The 21,940-nt window shown below is 44.5% G+C and overlaps 1 pseudogene across 1 annotated transcript; it reads left to right on the top strand.

The window, feature by feature from the left end:
• The first annotated feature begins 17,576 nt into the window (after positions 1-17,576).
• Positions 17,577-18,502, top strand: LOC100285340 (1,2-dihydroxy-3-keto-5-methylthiopentene dioxygenase 4; annotated as a pseudogene). Its single transcript, NR_148416.1, has 3 exons — positions 17,577-17,677; positions 17,789-18,028; positions 18,376-18,502. The product of NR_148416.1 is annotated as a 1,2-dihydroxy-3-keto-5-methylthiopentene dioxygenase 4 (transcript).
• Positions 18,503-21,940: the final 3,438 nt, after the last annotated feature.

Raw genomic sequence — 21,940 nt, 5'->3', positions numbered from 1 at the left:
ATGTGACGGAACCTCCCAAGTAATTAGGCCCACCTACAGTTGTCCTTGTCTAACAGACATCAGACACCCTGTAGATGTTCCTAAATCACTTGACAAGTTCGGTATCTTTCCTTACCTTTCCAGGAACATTTCACCCGTCTTGCACACATTACAGAACATCGGAGATAAAGAAATGCGGAAGCGAATACATAACTTACATTTATTAAAAAGTAAGCTCAAGTTGGTTATTACAGACCAGAAATATAAGCAAGTGCAGAGTAGTATTATTACATAACTGAGGGAGGCAACAACCCCTCCCGATAAGTTTTTCATAAAAGTTTTCTTATGGAGGACCATGTCCTCCCGCATCTTCACTCTTGTTTCTCCTCCTTAGGAACCACCTTGGTACAGAAGCAACAGAAATCTGCTACTTCCTCACCTAAAAACAACGAAGGGATAAACCCTGAGTATGGAATTACTCAGCAAGTCTTACCCGACTAAGGAAAAGACTCTCAAGGGTATGCTGGCTTAAGGGAGTCAAGGTAAGGCTTTTCAATAATCAAAGACTCTGTTTTGCAGAAATGCTTACTAAAGTGGATCCTTAAAAATCCAATTTTATTTGTCAAGTTAAGTACGATTACCTGCAACTAGAGTTCTTTCTACCCTAGTTCAATCACTGGTCCTGCACTGGCCAATTTCTTAACAAAAACCCATCATCTTTAGTGGATTGCTACGTGTAAGTCAGTGACCAAGTCTTCATAACCGCGAAGGTACGGCGATCCGAATCGATTATACTCAGCCGAGGATCTCCAATCACACGACATATGTAACACTTAACCCTTGCATATGTCAACCCGCCACCGGGGTTCTTAAGACCAGATCAGGTTCACGCAAACCGAGAACACAGATACACCACCGTCCAGCCTCTTGCCACGGAGGGTACACGCTACTCTCGCCACCGCTCCACGCCCATTTCGTGTTATCTTATTCTATCCTTAGTCCGCCCGAGGCAAAGCTTACCCATGACGAGGCATGTGACCAGTTAAAGGGTCCTCGGTCAGCAGGCCTACATCGACAAGGTCCTTAATCGACTCAGACGGTGACACTACACCGAGACTCTCTTTCTCGTGCAAGTCACCGCCCGGTCTCAGCTTAATCTTTTCACCCAAAAACTTGGTACCTGACAGAGGTACATCTTTTCCGATGTTGAATCCATCACGGCCGTGATGGATTCACCATCAAGTTTTATTTTTGAAAACAACCCTCCCACTTTGCCAAATATCTTTTGTAAAACAAATCCTTTTGTTTTTCTAGAGCAATACTAAGCATAGTAAAACCTTTTTGTAAAAACAGGGTTTCAAGGAAGGTAATGCAGGAATTGTTTAAGCATTCAACTCCTATCACCTAATGCAGCAAGCAAGTGAGAAAGATTTTTAAAAACATCAAGGGAGGTGGCAAATACACCGGGGCTTGCCTTCGTTCGTAGGTGAGTCTGGCTCGGATCCACAAATATCAAAGTAGAAGCAGTTTCCTGCCTGAGAATCCGAGGGTGGTGGTGTCTTTTCTTCAGTGACTTCCACTTCTTCTTCACGTTCTAACATAACTATATATATACATATAAGAATGAATGCCATGTAATGCTCATGAGAGTGCGAAGATAATACAAATTTATCATCTAAGTCTTGAATACAACTTTCCTTCACGGAACTTCGAGAACTTAGGGTTTCCGGAGTTAGTAAAGGAGTTCATAGAGCAGGGGTGGGGTTTTGGGTTCTAGTTATCAAACATGGTCCAAATCAATTCAAACTCTACCCAAGGCTTCTAAATAATGTGGGGAGTTCATATAAAAATTTTGAACATTTTTGGGATTACCATTTATCTTTTAAAAATCCAGAACTATTTCTTTAAGCTATTTTAAATGCCCTAAAATTCCCTGTTTAAACTAAAAATCATGAAACTATTTTTATTAAATACTAGGGAAAATAAGGAGTCTAGGAAAATTGGTTTCACAATTTTAGGATTTTTTCTATCATTTTCTATAATTGTTTTGGCTCTGGAATAAAAAGAAAAGGAAAAACTGGTGAATAGTACTGGGCTGATTTCAGCCCAGCGGCCCAGTCCAGAGGAAAAGACACGTGCGCGCCCGCGCCCGCGGGGCAGATTTGTGCAGAGGTCCTCAACGTTTTGGATATCTGCTAAGAATTCCTGGCCACTGTTCAATGTCTCTCTGACATCTACAAAAACAACCCCGCACTTCTATCCTTTCTCCGTTCGAAGTCCCCGGCGGCGAACTGCACAGGGACAAACTCCGGCGAGCTAGCAAACTGGCCGATTGGGGCAACGGCTAGGTTCACCGAGCAACAGACATGAAATTGGGGCTACCTTAATCATTTCCCCCAACCTAATTGCATCCAAGACCAACTAAGGAGCTCTGGCCACGGTGACCGAGAGCATGGCGGCTAGATCGTCGTGTTCCCGGCGACTGGTGGTCTCCTAGTTTAAATTGAAGGCTCGACAAGCATCACAGAGTAACCAGGGTGCTTAAACAAGGGAGAGAGAGAGATGAACTAACCTGGAAAGGGCTGGCCGTGGTAGGGTGTGGTTCTCGGCGGCGGAGAGGGATTTGGGGCGAATTCAAAATTCGCGAGCTTTGGCGAAGGACTGCTAGCGATTAGCGATGGCCGGGTGGAGGATGACCTTGCGGAGCTAGCGAGGGCTTCAATTTATAGGGCTCTTCGGCGGTGACCGTGAATTTGGGCGTTGATGTGCGGCGGTCGGAAGTGAGGAAGAACGCTGGTGCAGTGAACACGTGTTCATCGTCGTGGCAGTAACTCCGGTGGTCGACGGGGAGTTTAGAGGGAGTCACGGCGATGCGGTGGCGCGGTTAGGACACGCGGCGCAGGGCCGAGACACGGCGGTTCACCGACGAGCTTATCTGCTCAGCCGCAAAGTAGAAAAGAAAGCCACGGTGAGTCACCGGAGTGACCTCCAGCTCATCGCCGGCAAGGATCTTTCACCGCACGTCCTTATCCACCCACCCCGAGCGCGAGTCCTAACGCCGGCGGCACGAATCACGGTGGAGGAGTGATCGACGGCGAGGGAGTGCTCTGAATTTAATTCGGTCACTGTACCATGGAGCACTTCCTTCAGACAACCTGACAGACATACTTGGAGCTTGGTTTTCTCTAAAATTTGCATGTGAACTTCATCAAACCTCTGTACCAAAGTTGTAGAGCTATAGTTAATCTTCAACTTTGCCACAATGCTTACCATCAAATAGTCACTGAATCCCATTCAAAATCGAGCTCAAAGTTCATCCCATCACACTGTTACTGAAAATTCAGCCCAGGGATTGACTGACAGCCCGACTTTGAGCTTAATTATCTCTGAATTCTTCTTAACAACTAGGCTTACATTCTTAAGCAAAGTTGTTCTCCTATGATTGGGCTATAAGTTTGATGTGGTGACCTAGGGCAAAAACCCCATAATTTGAAAGTTACAAGGGTTTCAAGTTGAGTCAATCATACTGAAATGCAGACTTAACCAAAAAGGGTCAAGTATGGCTCTTTTGCACTTAAGTCCAAATCTCAAGTTTTGGATTGCAAATCCACCTTCTTGTGAACCATATGACTTGAGATACCCTATTAACCTGGTTTTTGCACTTTAGCCCAAAAGTGGACTAATTTTGCACAAAGGTCCATAGGGTTTGGTTTTAGGGTTTTCCAGGGTTCAAATGGGGATTTTTGGTATCCCAGGGGTATAATTGTGATTCAACTTTGTTTTTGGGGACATTTTATAATCATTTCCCTAAAGCCTTTAGGTTTTCTCAATTTGGGTTATGTCTTACCCCTTTAATCCCTATTTAGGGTTAAGTTCCCTATCCAGGGTTCTATTTGCAAAACACTAAAACAATACAACTTGTTTGAAATTTTTGCCTAGTGAATGCACTCTAGGTGTGTCAAACATATGTAATGCCAATGCTTATGATGCCATGCTCAAGTTTTAGTTACAGTAACACCAGGGGTGTTATATCCTTCCCCCCATAAAAGAATCTCGTCCCGAGATTAAAAGTCCTAGGGTGAGTAATGGAAAAGGAAATGTGTCACATTTTTATTTCCTTATTTCTGGTACAAGGCAGGGGTGGTTTGGGAATCACTCCTTTATTACAACACTAAATATACTTTACAAATTACATGAGGCTAAAAAGCCTGGGAAATTCTTATCTAAAAAGTCTTGCGTTTCCCATGTAGCCTCTTCTTCAAAATGTTGGTTCCATTGTATCTTATAAAACTTGAGAGTTTTTCTCCGAGTAACCCTGTCCTTTTGATCCAAGACTCGAATAGGGTGTTCAGAATATGTCAAGTCCGGCTCAAGGACAACATCTGTTACTTCAACGGTTCGATCGGGAACCCGAAGACACTTCTTCAATTGTGACACATGGAACACATTATGTATAGCAGACAATGTTTCGGGGAGCTGCAGTCGATACGCCACTGGTCCACATTGCTCAAGTACCAGGAATGGACCAATGTACCTAGGTGCAAGCTTCCCTTTAACCCCGAAACGCGATACCCCCTTCATTGGTGAAACCTTCATGTAGACATAGTCCCCTTCATGAAAATACAAGGGCATCCGCCGTTTGTCTGCATAACCCTTCTGACGAGCTTGTGCTTTCTTCATATTATGAATAATTTTCTGAACCTTTTCCTCGGCCTCCTTCACCATATCAGGCCTAAAGAAGTACCTTTCCCCAGGTTCAGACCAATTTAGCGGAGTACGACATCGTCGTCCATATAAAGCTTCGAAGGGTGCCATCTTGATACTTACTTGATAGCTATTATTATATGAAAACTCCGCCAAAGGCAAACATTCATCCCATTTCGGTGAGAAGTCCAGAACACATGCTCGCAACATATCTTCAAGTACTTGATTAATCCTCTCAGTCTGTCCACTGGTTTGTGGATGATATGCCGAACTATGGAGCAACTTAGTACCCAAGGATTTGTGAAGTGCTTCCCAAAACTTGGCTACAAATTGAGGTCCACGATCCGACACTATGGTCTTCGGAACACCATGCAGACTAAGAATACGAGCAATGTACAATTGGGCATAGACAGTAACCGGGTGATCTGTCTTGACCGATAGAAAGTGAGCAATCTTCGTAAGTCGATCAATTATAACCCAGATAGAATCATACCCTTTTGCGGTCCTGGGCAATCCCACGATAAAGTTCATACTTATGTCTTCCCATTTCCATGTCGGTATTGGTAGTGACTGTAATGGACTGGCAGCTTTCAAATGTATGGCTTTGACATGTCTACAGGTGTCACATCTCGCCACATAGCGTGCAATTTCGATCTTCATCTTTGTCCACCAGTAATGTTGCTTCAAGTCTTGGTACATCTTAGTGCTTCCGGGATGAATAGAGTAGAGGCTAAGATGTGCTTCATCAAGAATTTGCTGGCGGAGCTCTTCATTCTTTGGCACCACTATGCGGTTATTAAACCATACAATGCCTTGATCATCTTCTTTGAAACATTTGGCTTTTCCCGCCCTTAACTTCTCACGAATGTGTTTCATGCCCTCATTATCCCTTTGGGCATCAATTATCTTTTGTAAGAGAACTGACTCAAGCTTTAACTGATTCAGAGTTCCTTGTTGGACCATTCCCAGGTTTAGCTTCTCCATCTCTTGACATAAAGTGTTGTCAGAGGTCTTCACCGTAAGACAATGACAGGAAACCTTACGGCTTAGTGCATCTGCCACAACATTGGCTTTGCCTGGGTGATAATGAATTTCCAGTTCATAGTCCTTAATAAGCTCAAGCCATCGCCTCTGTCTCATATTCAATTCTGACTGGGTGAAGATGTACTTCAAGCTTTTATGATTTGTATAGATATGACAGACATTTCCCAGCAGATAGTGACGCCAAATTTTCAGGGCATGAACCACAGCAGCTAGCTCCAGATCATGAGTTGGGTAATGCTCCTCATGTCGGCGCAACTGCCTTGAAGCATATGCAATTACTCGGCCCTCTTGCATTAATACACAGCCGAGTCCACTGCCAGATGCATCACAATATACATCAAAAGGCTTGGTGATGTCCGGTTGAGCCAATACCGGAGCAGTGGTTAATAATGTCTTCAATTGTTCAAAGGCTTCATCACACTTCGAAGACCAATTGAATTTAACATCATTCTTCAATAAACTTGTGATTGGCTTCACAAGCTTAGAAAAGTCTGGTATAAATCTGCGGTAATATCCAGCCAGTCCAAGGAAACTTCGGACCTGATGAACAGTGGTCGGGGGTTTCCACTCCAAAATGTCCTTGACTTTGCTGGGGTCTACCGCAATCCCTCTGGAAGATAGAACATGTCCCAGAAATTGAATTTCCTCCAGCCAAAACGCACATTTGCTGAACTTGGCATACAACTGATGTTCCCTCAGGCGCGTTAACACGATCCGTAAATGTTGGGCGTGCTCCTCTTCATTCTTGGAATATATCAAAATATCGTCTATGAAGACCACCACAAACTTGTCTAGCTCGGGCATGAACACCGAGTTCATCAAATATGTGAAGTGGGTCGAAGCATTTGTTAACCCGAAAGACATTACCAGATATTCAAACAACCCATACCGCGTAGTGAATGTGGTCTTTGGTATATCTTCGGGCCGAATACGGATCTGGTGATAGCCCGATCGGAGATCAATCTTTGAAAATACCCTTGCTCCAGTCAGTTGATCAAATAGAATATCAATCCTTGGAAGAGGGTACTTGTTTTTGATGGTGACCTCATTCAGGGGTCGATAATCCACACACATCCGTAAAGTTTGATCCTTCTTTTTGACGAATATGGCTGGACAACCCCATGGCGATGAGCTTGGCCGGATGAATCCTTTCTCCAGGAGATCTTGTAATTGAATCTTCAATTCTGCCAACTCATTAGGAGGCATCCGATACGATCTTCTAGATATTGGAGCCGTACCGGGCTTCAACTCTATTACAAACTCTACCTCCCGCTCAGGTGGCAATCCCGACAAATCTTCGGGAAAGACATCAGGAAACTCGCATACTACCGGAATATCCTTGATTTCTGGTACCATAACTTCATAAACTCTGCCAGTAATTTTGTTTGGAATAGGGATGGGAAAAAGAATTTCTTCTTGATTATGACTCAACCTGATGGTTCTTTGATCAATATTGAGTGTTGCTTTATGCTTGGCCAACCAATTCATACCCAAAATAACATCTATGTCTTGGCCTTTCAGGACGATCATATTGGTAGGAAAGTCCCGTCCGGCCAATGATATGGGCACTTGATAGGCCACTTCTCTAGTAAAGATTTGTCCCCCAGGTGAGTGTATTTGAAATCCCTCTTTTGATTCATAGCATGCAATGTGATGTTGCACCACAAATTTCTTGCTAATGAACGTATGCGAAGCACCAGAATCAAAAAGAATGACTGCAGGGTGATTGGCCACGAGGAACATACCCATCATTACCGGCTCTCCGTCCGGTGTAGTGGCCACTTGTGTATAGTATACGCGTCCCGTCTTCTTGAAATCTTTGCCCTTAACATTTCCCTTGCTTTGAGATGAATTCCCCGATCTATGCTGATTATTCGACTGATTCTGCTTGGGATAGGGGCAATCTTTGATGAAATGCCCAGACTTGCCACAATTGAAACATCCAGTTGAAGAGCTGGGCAAAGCAGGGAATCGAGTGCCTGGGGCACCCGGCTGACTTGGGGCAGTGGGGGCATTATTGGGACGAATAATTATTGGCTCCTTGAAAGGGAAAGATGGTGCACGTGGATGATTCTGGTTAGAAGGCCGGAGAATAAACCGTTGCCTCTTTACCGGGCCCTGACTAGGCCTGTTTTCTCCACTCCCCTTGATCTTTCCAGAACTTGCATATTTCGCTTCTACTGCCAGTGCTGTACTGACAGCTCTTCCATAAGTCAAGTCAATGCAAGTAGCCATTTTTCTCTGCAGTCGATCATTTAATCCTCTCATAAAGCAATTTTTCTTCTTCAGATCAGTGTTCACCTGATCGATTGCATATTGTGATAGATGATTGAACTTATTGAGATACTGGTTAACAGTATCCCCTCCTTGCTTTAGCTTCATGAACTCTTCTTGCTTCATATGTAGAACACCTTCGGGTATATAATGCTCGCGGAAGGCCACTTTGAATTCTTCCCAGGTTATTTGATGATTGGCCGGTTGAACGGCCACAAAATTATCCCACCAAGTGCTGGCAGGTCCGCGCAGTTGCTGGGCTGCAAATAAAGGCTTCTGAATTTCTGAACAGCGCAGCAGTCCGATTTTTTGTTCAATCACTCGAAGCCATTCATCGGCTTCCAACAGATCTTTAGCTTTAACAAACAAGGGCGGACGTGTCTCCGAGAAGTCTAGATAAGAAGTTTCACGGGGTCCCTGTTGATAGCCCCGCCCACCAGGCTGCTGGAACTGTTGGCCTGCCATTTCTCTCAGAAAGCGGGTATTGTCAGCAGTTGCGTTCACTAAGGCGGCAATCGCCTCAGCCAGTGTGGGAGGAACAGGAGGTGGATTTGGTGTAGATTCCCTCCCCCGGGAGGTACCAGCTCCGTCCTGAGCTCGAGTCTTGGAAGGCATCTGTGGCAACAACATTTGAAAACAATATGATATGCCAAAGAAAAAAGCCATCCCTTTTACATTACCAAAAGTAATGTTACAGACTCAAGACTCTTACAACAGGGTACAATACCTAGTATATAATAGCACTACCTATTATACACTAGTACAACCTACAATACGCTACACTACTTCTACTATACCACTAGTCCTGCTTCCCAGTGCTTTTGGCGGCCTCGTCGTCGGGTGTGGGAGACCATTCGTCGACCAACCTCATAGAAGGAGGGGGCTGAAAAAGGTCTAACTCACCACCAAGCGTGTGTCCCGCAACATGGGAGGGTGCGGCTTCCGATTCAACAGGGTACACAGGTGCACTAGTGTGTAATTGCGAATACAGTACATGGACTTCCTCATGTAAAGTATTGCAATAGACCTGCAGGTCGTCGACAGCTGAGCTAAGTTCCTTGATTCAGGCTTGAGCCCTTGCCTCCTTAGCATAAGCCAGCAAACGGGACTGAACTGCCTAGTCGAGCGCCAAGTCCCGATCAGCAAGCTGATCCCGCAGGTGGCGGATGTCCCTTCTTAATTCATTTATTCTATCTCCGTCCGCAACCCATATATTGGTCCTGTGTTGCAATTCTGCTTGAAGTTGATTTACTCGTGCTTCAAGATCCCCTATTGGATCATTGCTCCCGCTGCTACTGTCCTCATGTCGAGGGGCCAGTTGATGTCGGGGCACACCGATTGGTCCAGTTGACTTGCGCGCCGTTTTCCTTGTGCGCGGCGGCATCTTTCTAAGGGGGAAAATTTTATTAGTATAATTCTTAGCATGATGCATGTGTAAGTACAGAATCAACCTTAGTTGATTCAACCTTCTATACATTGCACTCTTCCTATCTGGTCTTTAAGATAAACTCTTCAGAATACTTAGGTAAGAAGAGAAAAGAGTTTTTAGGTAAGACTTTTAGAAAATCCTTTTGAAGATGCCTCATAATATCTGCAAAGAAGGGCTACGCTCTGATACCAGCTGTGACGGAACCTCCCAAGTAATTAGGCCCACCTACAGTTGTCCTTGTCTAACAGACATCAGACAACCTGTAGATGTTCCTAAATCACTTGACAAGTTCGGTATCTTTCCTTACCTTTCCAGGAACGTTTCACCCGTCTTGCAGACATTACAGAACATCGGAGATAAAGAAATGCGGAAGCGAATACATAACTTACATTTATTAAAAAGTAAGCTCAAGTTGGTCATTACAGACCAGAAATATAAGCGAGTGCAGAGTAGTATTATTACACAACTGAGGGAGGCAAAACCCCCTCCCGATAAGTTTTTCATAAAAGTTTTTTTATGGAGGACCATGTCCTCCCGCATCTTCACTCTTGTTTCTCCTCCTTAGGAACCACCTTGGTACAGAAGCAACAGAAATCTGCTACTTCCTCACCTAAAAACAACGAAGGGATAAACCCTGAGTATGGAATTACTCAGCAAGTCTTACCCGACTAAGGAAAAGACTCTCAAGGGTATGCTGGCTTAAGGGAGTCAAGGTAAGGCTTTTCAATAATCAAAGACTCTGTTTTGCAGAAATGCTTACTAAAGTGGATCCTTAAAAATCCAATTTTATTTGTCAAGTTAAGTACGATTACCCGCAACTAGAGTTCTTTCTACCCTAGTTCAATCATTGGTCCTGCACTAGCCAATTTCTTAACAAAAACCCATCATCTTTAGTGGATTGCTACGTGTAAGTCAGTGACCAAGTCTTCATAACCGCGAAGGTAAGGCGATCCGAATCGATTATACTCAGCTGAGGATCTCCAATCACACGACATATGTAGCACTTAACCCTTGCATATGTCAACCCGCCACCGAGGTTCTTAAGACCATATCAGGTTCACGCAAACCGAGAGCACAGATACACCACCATCCAGCCTCTTGCCACGGAGGGTACACGCTACTCTCGCCACCGCTCCACACCCATTTCGTGTTATCTTATTATAGCCTTAGTCCGCCCGAGGCAAAGTTTACCCATGACGAGGCATGTGACCAGTTAAAGGGTCCTCGGTCAGCAGGCCTACATCGACAAGGTCCTTAATCGACTCAGACGGAGACACTACACCGAGACTCTCTTTCTCATGCAAGTCACCCGCCCGGTCTCAGCTTAATCTTTTCACCCAAAAACTTGGTATCTGGCAGAGGTACATCTTTTCCGATGTTGAATCCATCACGGCCGTGATGGATTCACCATCAAGTTTTATTTTTGAAAACAACCCTCCCACTTTGCCAAATATCTTTTGTAAAACAAATCCTTTTGTTTTTCTAGAGCAATACTAAGCATCGTAAAACCTTTTTGTAAAAACAGGGTTTCAAGGAAGGTAATGCAGGAATTGTTTAAGCATTCAACTCCTATCACCTAATGCAGCAAGCAAGTGAGAAAGATTTTTAAAAACATCAAGGGAGGTGGCAAATGCACCGGGGCTTGCCTTCGTTCGTAGGTGAGTCTGGCTCGGATCCACAAATATCAAAGTAGAAGCAGTTTCCTGCCTGAGAATCCGAGGGTGGTGGTGTCTTTTCTTCAGTGACTTCCACTTCTTCTTCACGTTCTAACATAACCATATATATACATATAAGAATGAATGCCATTTAATGCTCATGAGTGTGCGAAGATAATACAAATTTATTATCTAAGTCTTGAATACAACTTTCCTTCACGGAACTCCGAGAACTTAGGGTTTCCAGAGTCAGTAAAGGAGTTCATAGAGCAGGGGTGGGGTTTTGGGTTCTAGTTATCAAACATGGTCCAAATCAATTCAAACTCTACCCAAGGCTTCTAAATAATGTGGGGAGTTCATATAAAAATTTTGAACATTTTTGGGATTACCATTTATCTTTTAAAAATCCAGAACTATTTCTTTAAGCTATTTTAAATGCCCTAAAATTCCCTTTTTAAACTAAAAATCATGAAACTATTTTTATTAAATACTAGGGAAAATAAGGAGTCTAGGAAAACTGGTTTCACAATTTTAGGATTTTTTCTATCATTTTCTATAATTGTTTTGGCTCTGGAATAAAAAGAAAAGGAAAAACTGGTGAATAGTATTGGGCTGATTTCAGCCCAGCGGCCCAGTCCAGAGGAAAAGACACGTGCGCGCCCGCGCCCGCGGGGCAGATTTGCGCAGAGGTCCTCAACGTTTTGGATATCTGCTAAGAATTCCTGGCCACTGTTCAATGTCTCTCTGACATCTACAAAAACAACCCCGCACTTCTATCCTTTCTCCGTCCGAAGTCCCCGGCGGCGAACTGCACAGGGACGAACTCCAGCGAGCTAGCAGACCGGCCGATTGGGGCAACGGCTAAGTTCTCTGAGCAACAGACATGAAATTGGGGCTACCTTAATCATTTCCCCCAACCTAATTGCATCCAAGACCAACTAAGGAGCTCTGGCCACGGTGACCGAGAGCATGGCGGCTAGATCGTCGTGTTCCCGGTGACTGGTGGTCTCCAAGTTTAAATTGAAGGCTCGACAAGCATCACAGAGTAACCAGGGTGCTTAAACAAGGGAGAGAGAGAGATGAACTAACCTGGAAAGGGCTGGCCGCGGTAGGGTGTGGTTCTCGGCGGCGGAGAGGGATTTGGGGCGAATTCAAAATTCGCGAGGTCTGGCGAAGGACTGCTAGCGATTAGCGGTGGCCGGGTGGAGGATGACCTTGCGGAGCTAGCAGGGGCTTCAATTTATAGGGCTCTTTGGCGGTGACCGTGAATTTGGGCGTTGATGTGCGGCGGTCGGAAGTGAGGAAGAACGCTGGTGCAGTGAACACGTGTTCATCGTCGTGGCAGTAACTCCGGTGGTCGACGGGGAGTTTAGAGGGAGTCACGGCGATGCGGTGGCGCGGTTAGGACACGCGACGCAGGGCCGAGACACGGCGGTTCACCGGCGAGCTTATCTGCTCAGCCGCAAAGTAGAAAAGAAAGCCACGGTGAGTCACCGAAGTGACCTCCAGCTCACCGTCGGCAAGGATCTTTCACCGCACGTCCTTATCCACCCACCCCGAGCGCGAGTCCTAACGCCGGCGGCACGAATCGCGGCGGAGGAGTGATCGACGGCGAGGGAGTGCTCTGAATTTAATTCGGTCACTATACCATGGAGCACTTCCTTCAGACAACCTGACAGACAGACTTGGAGCTTGGTTTTCTCTAAAATTTGCATGTGAACTTCATCAAACCTCTGTACCAAAGTTGTAGAGCTATAGTTAATCTTCAACTTTGCCACAATGCTTACCATCAAATAGTCACTGAATCCCATTCAAAATCGAGCTCAAAGTTCATCCCATCACACTGTTACTGAAAATTCAGCCCAGGGATTGACTGACAGCCTGACTTTGAGCTTAATTATCTCTAAATTCTTCTTAACAACTAGGCTTACATTCTTAAGCAAAGTTGTTCTCCTATGATTGGGCTATAAGTTTGATGTGGTGACCTAGGGCAAAAACCCCATAATTTGAAAGTTACAAGGGTTTCAAGTTGAGTCAATCATACTGAAATGCAGACTTAACCAAAAAGGGTCAAGTATGGTTCTTTTGCACTTAATTCCAAATCTCAAGTTTTGGATTGCAAATCCACCTTCTTGTGAACCATATGACTTAAGATACCCTATTAACCTGGTTTTTGCACTTTAGCCCAAAAGTGGACTAATTTTGCACAAAGGTCCCTAGGGTTTGGTTTTAGGGTTTTCTAGGGTTCAAATGGGGATTTTTGGTATCCCAGGGGTATAATTGTGATTCAACTTTGTTTTTGGGGACATTTTATAATCATTTCCCTAAAGCCTTTAGGTTTTCTCAATTTGGGTTATGTCTTACCCCTTTAATCCCTATTTAGGGTTAAGTTCCCTATCCAGGGTTCTATTTGCAAAACACTAAAACAATACAACTTGTTTGAAATTTTTGCCTAGTGAATGCACTCTAGGTGTGTCAAACATATGCAATGCCAATGCTTATGATGCCATGCTCAAGTTTTACTTACAGTAACACCAGGGGTGTTACACGAAACGCAACCGAGAAAGGCTGGTCCCCTTGCAAAAAAGTGCGACAAAAGACTCCAAGCGAGTATCAACACTCCCTTCGAGGCTCGGGGGCTACTGTCGAGGACCATAATTAGGTGTACCCCCAAGACTCCTAAATCTCAGCTGGTAACCCCCATCAGCACAAAGCTGCAAAGGCCTGATGGGTGCGATTAAGGTCAAGGCTCAGTCCACCCAAGGGACTCGATCTCGCCTCGCCCGAGCCCAACCTCGGGCAAAGGCAGCCGACCCCAGAGGATTCACGTCTCGCTCGAGGGCCCCCTCAAGCAACGGACACACCTCCGGCTCGCCCGAGGCCCAGTCTTCGCCAAGAAGCAACCTTGGCCAGATCGCCATGCCAACCGACCATATCACGGGAGCATTTAATGCAAGGATGGCCTGACACCATATCCTGACGCACGCTCTTCAGTCGACAGAACCGAAGTGACCGCAATCACTTTGCCGCTCCACTGACCGACCTGACAAGAAGACAGCGCCGCCTGTGCCGCTCCGACTGCTGTGCCACTCGATAGAGTGAGGCTGACAGCAGCCAAGTCCGGCCTCGGGCGCCATAGGAAGTTCCACCTCGCCCGACCCCAGGGCTCGGGCTCAGCCTCGACTCCGGAAGACGATGAACTCCGCCTCGCCCGACCCCAGGGCTCGGACTCAGCCTCGGCTCCGAAAGACGACGAACTCCGCCTCGCCCGACCCCAGGGCTCGGACTCAGCCTCGGCTCTGGAAGACGACGAACTCCACCTCACCCGACCCCAGGGCTCGGACTCAGCCTCGGCTCCGGAAGACGATGAACTCCGCCTCGTCCGACCCCAGGGCTTGGACTCAGCCTTGGCCTCGGACGACGGTCTCCGCCTCGCCCGACCTAGGGCTCGGACTCGACCTCGACCTCGAAAGACAGACTCGACCTCGACCTCGGAGGAGCCTCCGCCTCGCCCGACCTAGGGCTTGGGCCGACCACGTCGCAGGGGGGCCATCATTACCCTACCCCTAGCTAGCTCAGGCTACGGGGAACAAGACCGGCGTCCCATCTGGCTCGCCCCGGTAAACAAATAATGATGGCGCCCCGCGTGCTCCATGACGACCGCGGCTCTCAGCCCCTTACGGAAGCAAGGAGACGTCAGCAAGGACTCGACAGCCCCGACAGCTGTCCTTCCGCAAGGCTCCAGCGCTCCTCCGACGGCCACGACATCACATGAACAGGGTGCCAAAACCTCTCCGGCTGCCACGACGGCATGTACTTAGGGCTCTAGCTCCTCTCTGCTAGACACGTTAGCACACTGCTACATCCCCCATTGTACACCTGGGCCCCCTCCTTACGCCTATAAAAGGAAGGTCCAGGGCTCTCGTACGGGAGGGTTGGCCGCGCGGAGAGGATGGGACGACGCGTAAAGTCCCTCGCTCTCTCCCACGCGGACGCTTGTAACCCCCTACTGCAAGCGCACCCGACCTGGGCGCAGGACAACACAAAGGCCGCGGGTTTCCCCTTTTGCATGTCTCCTTTTTTTCCCCCTTCGTGCTCCGTCTCGCGACGACCCATATGGGCTGGGACACACGGCGACAATTTACTCGTCGGTCCAGGGACCCCCAGGGTCGAAACGCCGACAGTCTAAAAACTCATGATTGTCATGTCATGATGCAACAACTTATGCCTATTGCTTCCAGGGGGATTCTTCCAGATGATATTACAGCACTACTGTTTGAGTTGTCTGCATTTTTTCGAGGGATATGTTCAAAAGTTCTCCGTGTCGATGAGTTGGACCATTTGGAAAAATCTATTATTATTACTCCATGCAAAATGGAGATGGTTTTTCCTCCTGGTTTTTTCACGGTGATGGTTCATTTAATAGTTCATCTTGTGGCTGAATGTAAGATTGCTGGACCTGTCAATTATCGATGGATGTATTATATTGAGAGGTACTAATGAGCTATGGTAACAATATTCGTTATACAAATATTTTGGTTGTTCAATCTAATAATTTAGTTATTTTGTTTGTGTTGTAGGTACTTAGGAAAGCTAAAGTCATATGTTCGTAATAAAACTTATCCAGAAGATTGTATTGCAAATTCATTTTTGGCAGATGAATGCATGGTGTTTTGTTTTAGGTACATCGATGGTTTCTCGACTAAACATAACAAACCATCAAGGAATGATGATACAATAGATGAGTTTGCTTCCAGCTTGTTTGGACATGCTTCTTCTTTGTTTCCTCCTAATAGGAAAGCTTTAGGAAAATCATCAAATTTCATTTTATCTGAGGTTGAGAAATTGCAAGTGCATAGATATGTACTTTTTAATTGTGAAGCTATGATTCCTTGCCTCAAGTAAGATATTATACTTACTGTTTGATTTATTCCATATTTGTATTGTAATTTTGTGTTAAATACTAAGTAGGGAGCATGCAAGTCATCTGAAAAGGAAAAGACGCCAACGTCGCCTAACTCCAAAAGCAATTGAACAACTACAGAATAAAGAATTCCCTCATTGGTTTACAGAACATGTAAGTATGTGGATAGGATTTTAGTATCGCAATGGTTATAATTATAACTATTTAAACTATGTTTTTCTTACGATACACAGATCCTGCACCTGGAGGAAACAAATGGAAGTGATACCATCAATGAAGACATTAGATGGTTAGCTCGAGGGCCCCTAGATTCAGCAAAATGTCATAGAGCATATAACATTCGTGGTTTCAGATTTAGATCCAAAAGGTATGACAAGGCAACTCAGAATAGCGGCGTTGTTGTTAATGCAAAGACATCAAGTTATTCTTCTGCGGCTGATAGTAACCCTATTCTTGGAGATATTATGTACTATGGAAGGATAATTGATATAATTGAGGTCGATTATTACAGTAGATTTTCAATGGTTTTGTTCAAATGTGAATGGGTCGATGTGACTAGAGGTAAAGGAGTGCAAACAGATAAATATGGGTTAAACCTAGTTAATTTTTCTCATCAAATTCATAAAGGTGACAAGGTTGAGGATGACCCATTTGTATTTGCCAATCAAGTTGATCAAGTTTTCTACATAAATGACCATATTAATGAAGGATGGTCAGTTGTTATGAAGATGAAGCCTAGAGATGTATTTGACATGGGAGATGAATGGAATGATGTAGAATGTGACCACTATCATGTCAGTACTGTGGCAGATCTATTTAATAATGCATATAACAAAAAATCATGGACTAGGCAAGATCAGGAAGGAATTACTGTAGATGCAGCAACAATATATACTTGTCCCAATTCAGATGAAGAAAATGAGTAATAATGTCAAAAGTGAGCGTTTTTTTTGTTAGCAATGGTAAAATAGATTTCTACTTTTCTTGCTAATATCTTTATTTTTGTGCACTCAGATATTGGCAAGGGAAATCTGTGGTTGAGCCATACGCTGTTGATCTCAAAGAAATCTGCTGTCAACAATATTTAGCAGTGGTAAATCTGTGGTAAATCTGTGGGAAATCTGTCAGATATTTAGCAGTGGTAAATCTGTGGTTCAACAATATTTAATAGCGTTTTGTTGTATACTTACATTGTAGAGCTTTCAGCTGCCAACAGGGAAATCTGCTGGGATGCTTTCGGCCATACGTTGTTGATCTCAAAGATCAGGGAGGAGTACCTTGACCGCATGATGCTTACATTCTCAGTTTTCCCCTCACCGAAAGTATCTGATACTGTGGTTGAGCCATACAATGCCACTCTTGGTGAAAGTTTGTTTGCTATTACACTCTAGAGAAGGGCAAACTGACCACGTTTATGGTTCATGACTTGACTATGTGGCCATTAAGATGTCAAATTAGTACTAAATCTGACTACATCAGCTACCCACGAGCAGGTGTTGAGAAAATCTGATAAGCCCTTTTTCTGGACCTGCTTTATTATGTAATTAAGCAACATAGATGGCCTGTTTTGCAGATGTTGGCGTGTTGTATTGGCATTTGGACCCTAAGAAGTCTGAAAGCGAGGAGGAACTAGCAAAAATCCGCAGAGACAGAGGATACAGTTACATGGTTTGCACTAACTAGTCTCCCATGAATTCCAATAGCTTTCTAAACCTCTTATGCTGTATTCTTTACATCTTGTATATGATATCATTACCTGAATGTGAGTTATTTCTGAAGGATCTTATTGAGATATGTCCCGACAAACTGGAAAACTATGAGGAGAAGGTGAATAACTTCTTCCGTGAGCACATGCACGCTGACGAAGAGATCCGCTATTGCTTGGAGGGCAGCGGGTACTTTGACGTCCGCGACAAAGATGACAAGTGGATTCGAATTCGGATAAGGGAAGGAGACATGATCATCCTACCAGCTGGAATTTATCATCGTCTCACCCTCGACAGCGCTAAATACACGAAGGTACCAACATGATCTTAGGATCATAGGAGCTTCGAATTTGATCAACTGGTGATCTCTGTTGCACAATCATGAATACAACTCATGAAATCTGTTTCATGAACTGAGGCAATGAAGACATGATTGGCCTTTTGTAGTGGTAGCAAAAAAATATATGGTCTGACTCCCTGAAGGCCAAATAAGTTTAGTTGGTAGAAATAATTGCAGATCAAGTGTGTACTGTATGTGGCAATTATGTTTTTGTTTTAAATTAAGAAATTTGATAGGCTGTATTTTTTCAGATCATTACAAAGATCAGCTATTTTAATTACATTCCTTAATTTTAAGTTATGTTGTTTTTACATGTGCAGCTCATGAGGCTTTTCATTGGGGAACCAGTCTGGACCGCATTAAACCGCCCTCAGGAGGACCACCCGGCGAGGCAAGAGTATGTCAAGAATGTGAGTGCGGGCACTGGATTTGCTCTTGCAGCTCACTTCCTGGCCAACACGAACCTGCCCTCCAAGCCCTTCTAGAGAATGTGCAACAAAGCTCCACTCCTGGCTGGATAAACAGTTATTAGACCTGTTGTACCTGCGTTCCTTGAAAGGTGTAATGTTGTGTGTGGAATGTTGTGTGTGGAATCAGTATTAGTACTAGAGAAATATATATAGGGCTGCTCTGTGGTGTGTGCATGTCTGTGCGAGGTGCAGTCAGATGTGCATGTGTTTATACATTACAGTATGAATCAGAGCTTGTGCTGTTGTCTCGTGTGCTGAACTGCAAATATAATTTCCACTTGTGTTGTTGCCAGCAAATAGAAAGAAGAAATATAGCAGGTAATATTGAATACTTGTATGTTCTGAATACTAATGCTAGCAGCTACCAGTATGTCTGGAGTGGACTCGCAAATAACATAACTAGCAGTTCAAGCTAGCGACCTAGAACAGAAGGAACTAGATCTACGAAGGTTTGCATGTGAAGTTTCAAAAAAAGGTTATGTTGTTTGCATTTTTTCGAGGGATATATATGTTCAAAAGTTCTGCTGCCAAAAGTATTAATAAAAGTATTGTTATGTTAAGTTCAAAGCTGGCATACTTTATTATCGTAAAATTAGTATTAGTACATTCATTCCAGCACACCTGCCTGCGACTACATTTCAACGGGGAAAGCAACAGAACAAGACGAGCGGAAAGGAAGTCTGATCCGTTTCAAACAAATCGACTTGAGCTCTTCACCGTAACACAAGGGGAATATTTGTCCACACGCGAGATCACTGCGAGCCGTTACCTGTAGATAGCTGTGTATGCCGGGTTAAGATGAGAACAATACCAAAACTAGAAAAGATAGATTGTTATAATAACAGGAATCTAATTGGCACCTTCGGGATACCACTTTTACGAAGCCGCGAGATCGGGATACCTGAGATCCAAAATACTCGCTGAGGGGGGATTGAAACGCAAGAAACTCTAACAGCCGTAATGCGAAGCTTCCAAGAGCAGTGGATGCGTGCGCCAGCTGCAGGTGGAGAGACGCATTTACGCCTACCATTGCTATATGATCGGACGATGAATATTAAATAAGATGACGTGGACAACGTGGTAGAGCCTGTTTTGAACCCGCTTTCATATATAAACGATTTGTGCCGGGCAGGGCAGGGGTACAGGAATTGGAGTTCCACCCAAGCGCCAGAGGATGCCGTGGAGTTCAAGGGTGTCGTTGACGGGGTCGAGGACATGGACAACAGGGATGACAGTAGGTCGAACATCTCCCACCACGGCAGGGGGTGGACTACGGCCTCGTGAGTCTACGAGAGAGAAGGGGATGGGGGTGCAGTACGAGGCGGCGACGATGTGAGGATGGGAGAGAGAACATAGAAGGATTGACGAAGGATTCGGAACAAGCGATCAGATGGACGTCCATGGTCTTTTGGGAGAATCAATTTAAAAACATTATAAAATTTATTATATTTGTAAATATTTCATAACCAATTGAAAAACATTATAATCAACATTTTTACATCTTTGTAATTTTTAGCTCGGTTCGTATAAACTTTGACCATATCTCCGACTTGTGTCCTCAATCGAGATGTCCTAGAATCAGGTTGCATTTGTTTCGCATTGAACTTTTAGACCCATGATTTTTTAATACATATAGTTAAAAATTATTTTTATTTATGACCCATGATTTATCAATGTATGGAAGTTAGATTTGGCAAAGCTTTCTTTTTAATTCCATCTAATAAGTATTTCCCTCCATTTTACCTCTGTCTCCAAAAGTATTTCCCTCCATTTTTTACTGCTAAAGCAAATCTCACGGCGCTCCATAATCATCGTGCAGTTTCCATCTTTAACTAGATAACCTCACGCAGGCTCCTCTCCTATTCATCTTCCTCACCCAGCCGCCAGGCGCCAGCCATCGCGCGCTCCAGCTATCGCGCCCAGACAGCCGCCATCGCGCGCTCCAGGCCAGGAGCCGCCATCGCGCCAGGAGCCGCCATCGCGCCAGACGACGTCGGCTGCCCTCCAGGCTCCAGGTATGTCGCCGCCCGTCGGGCCCCCTCCTCCCTCCTTAGTCCTCCCTACGCCCTACAGGACCCAGGTATGCCGTCGCCCGTCGGCCGCCAGCCCACCCTCCAGATCCAGTGAATGTGTGATAAACTGTTTGGTATATGGAGCAACTCCTATGATCCCTTGGCTGCTGATGTTCATAATCCCACTCATATTGAATAATCCCACTCACCACTACTAATCCCTTGCTGTTGATGTTCATAATCCCTTGGCTCCTATAATCCACTCCTAATCCCTTGTTGCTGATGTTAGAAAAATTCAGTGCATACTAGTTACTCGACAGTTGCTACCAGAGTTATATCAGTATTTGTCGTTAGTCGGTATGCTAGTCCACAAATAATGCAGTAGCACTAGCACAAGAACTCTGATAATTTATGTCATTGTGTAGTGGAGATGCCAAGGGGAAGGAGGAAGCAGACCGTTGAAAGCAATGAGGAGTATCTATCAAAGGACCATGTAGGGCAAAAAAATTACAGAAAACTCTTGCACATGAATCAGATAGCGAGATGGAAGAAGAATCGTTTGCCGTAGGTGGACATGATCAAAGTGGTGAGGTTTCTGAAATGGAGCCTAATTCAAAGAACCCAACTGATATGGATGCAGACATTGAGGTTGAAGACGAAGGTACTGAAATAAGATAACGTACTTTTTAAGAATAGTCGTAATCATCCATTTGTAACCATTTGTTCCATTATTTTTGCATTTTGACCCCGGATAGAGACAAATGTGGAGGTGAAAAGGCGGGGTAAGACAAAACTATTACAGGTGTGGAACACTCCTAGAGGGCATAGGATTGTAGTACAATGTAATGAACTTGACTAGCCAATTGGAGAAGAGGCAGGAATCATGGGAAAATTCCTTGGCATGGTAGCCAGGAATGGAAACTTGTGTAGCTTAAGCTACAAGGATTGGAGGCTTTTGATAGGTAAGAAAGAGAGATTGACTAATGAGCAAAAAAATAAGGAGGATATACTTAAGCAAGTAAAGGTATGACACATTTATTGCAGTAATTATCTAGAAGATGATACATAGGGTAATTTTACCATTGTCTTTATATATTGTATGCAGAGGAGATTCCTTTATCCTGCTCGTATGGAAAAATGGGTACTAAAAACCATTGGAGAGAGATGGAGGCAACATAAATCTAACTTAAAATCCATATATTATGATGCACATAAGGGTTTGGAAGCTAATTACAACAACGTTCCACCTGGGGTAATTGCGGATCAGTGGATTGCACTTGTGAATCATTGGGAGACCACAAAAGCAAAGGTTCATGGCTACCTTTACATTAATCAGTTATCTTGTGCAACTTGTCAGTTGCGATTACATTATCTATGTAATCATTTTATGGTAGGATATAAGC

Source organism: Zea mays, chromosome 4 (genome assembly GCF_902167145.1).
Source record: "Zea mays cultivar B73 chromosome 4, Zm-B73-REFERENCE-NAM-5.0, whole genome shotgun sequence".
In the NCBI taxonomy this organism is placed as follows: domain Eukaryota; kingdom Viridiplantae; phylum Streptophyta; class Magnoliopsida; order Poales; family Poaceae; genus Zea; species Zea mays.
The sequence above is the reverse complement of the archived record's forward strand: the minus strand, read 5'-3'. Positions and strand labels throughout refer to the sequence as shown.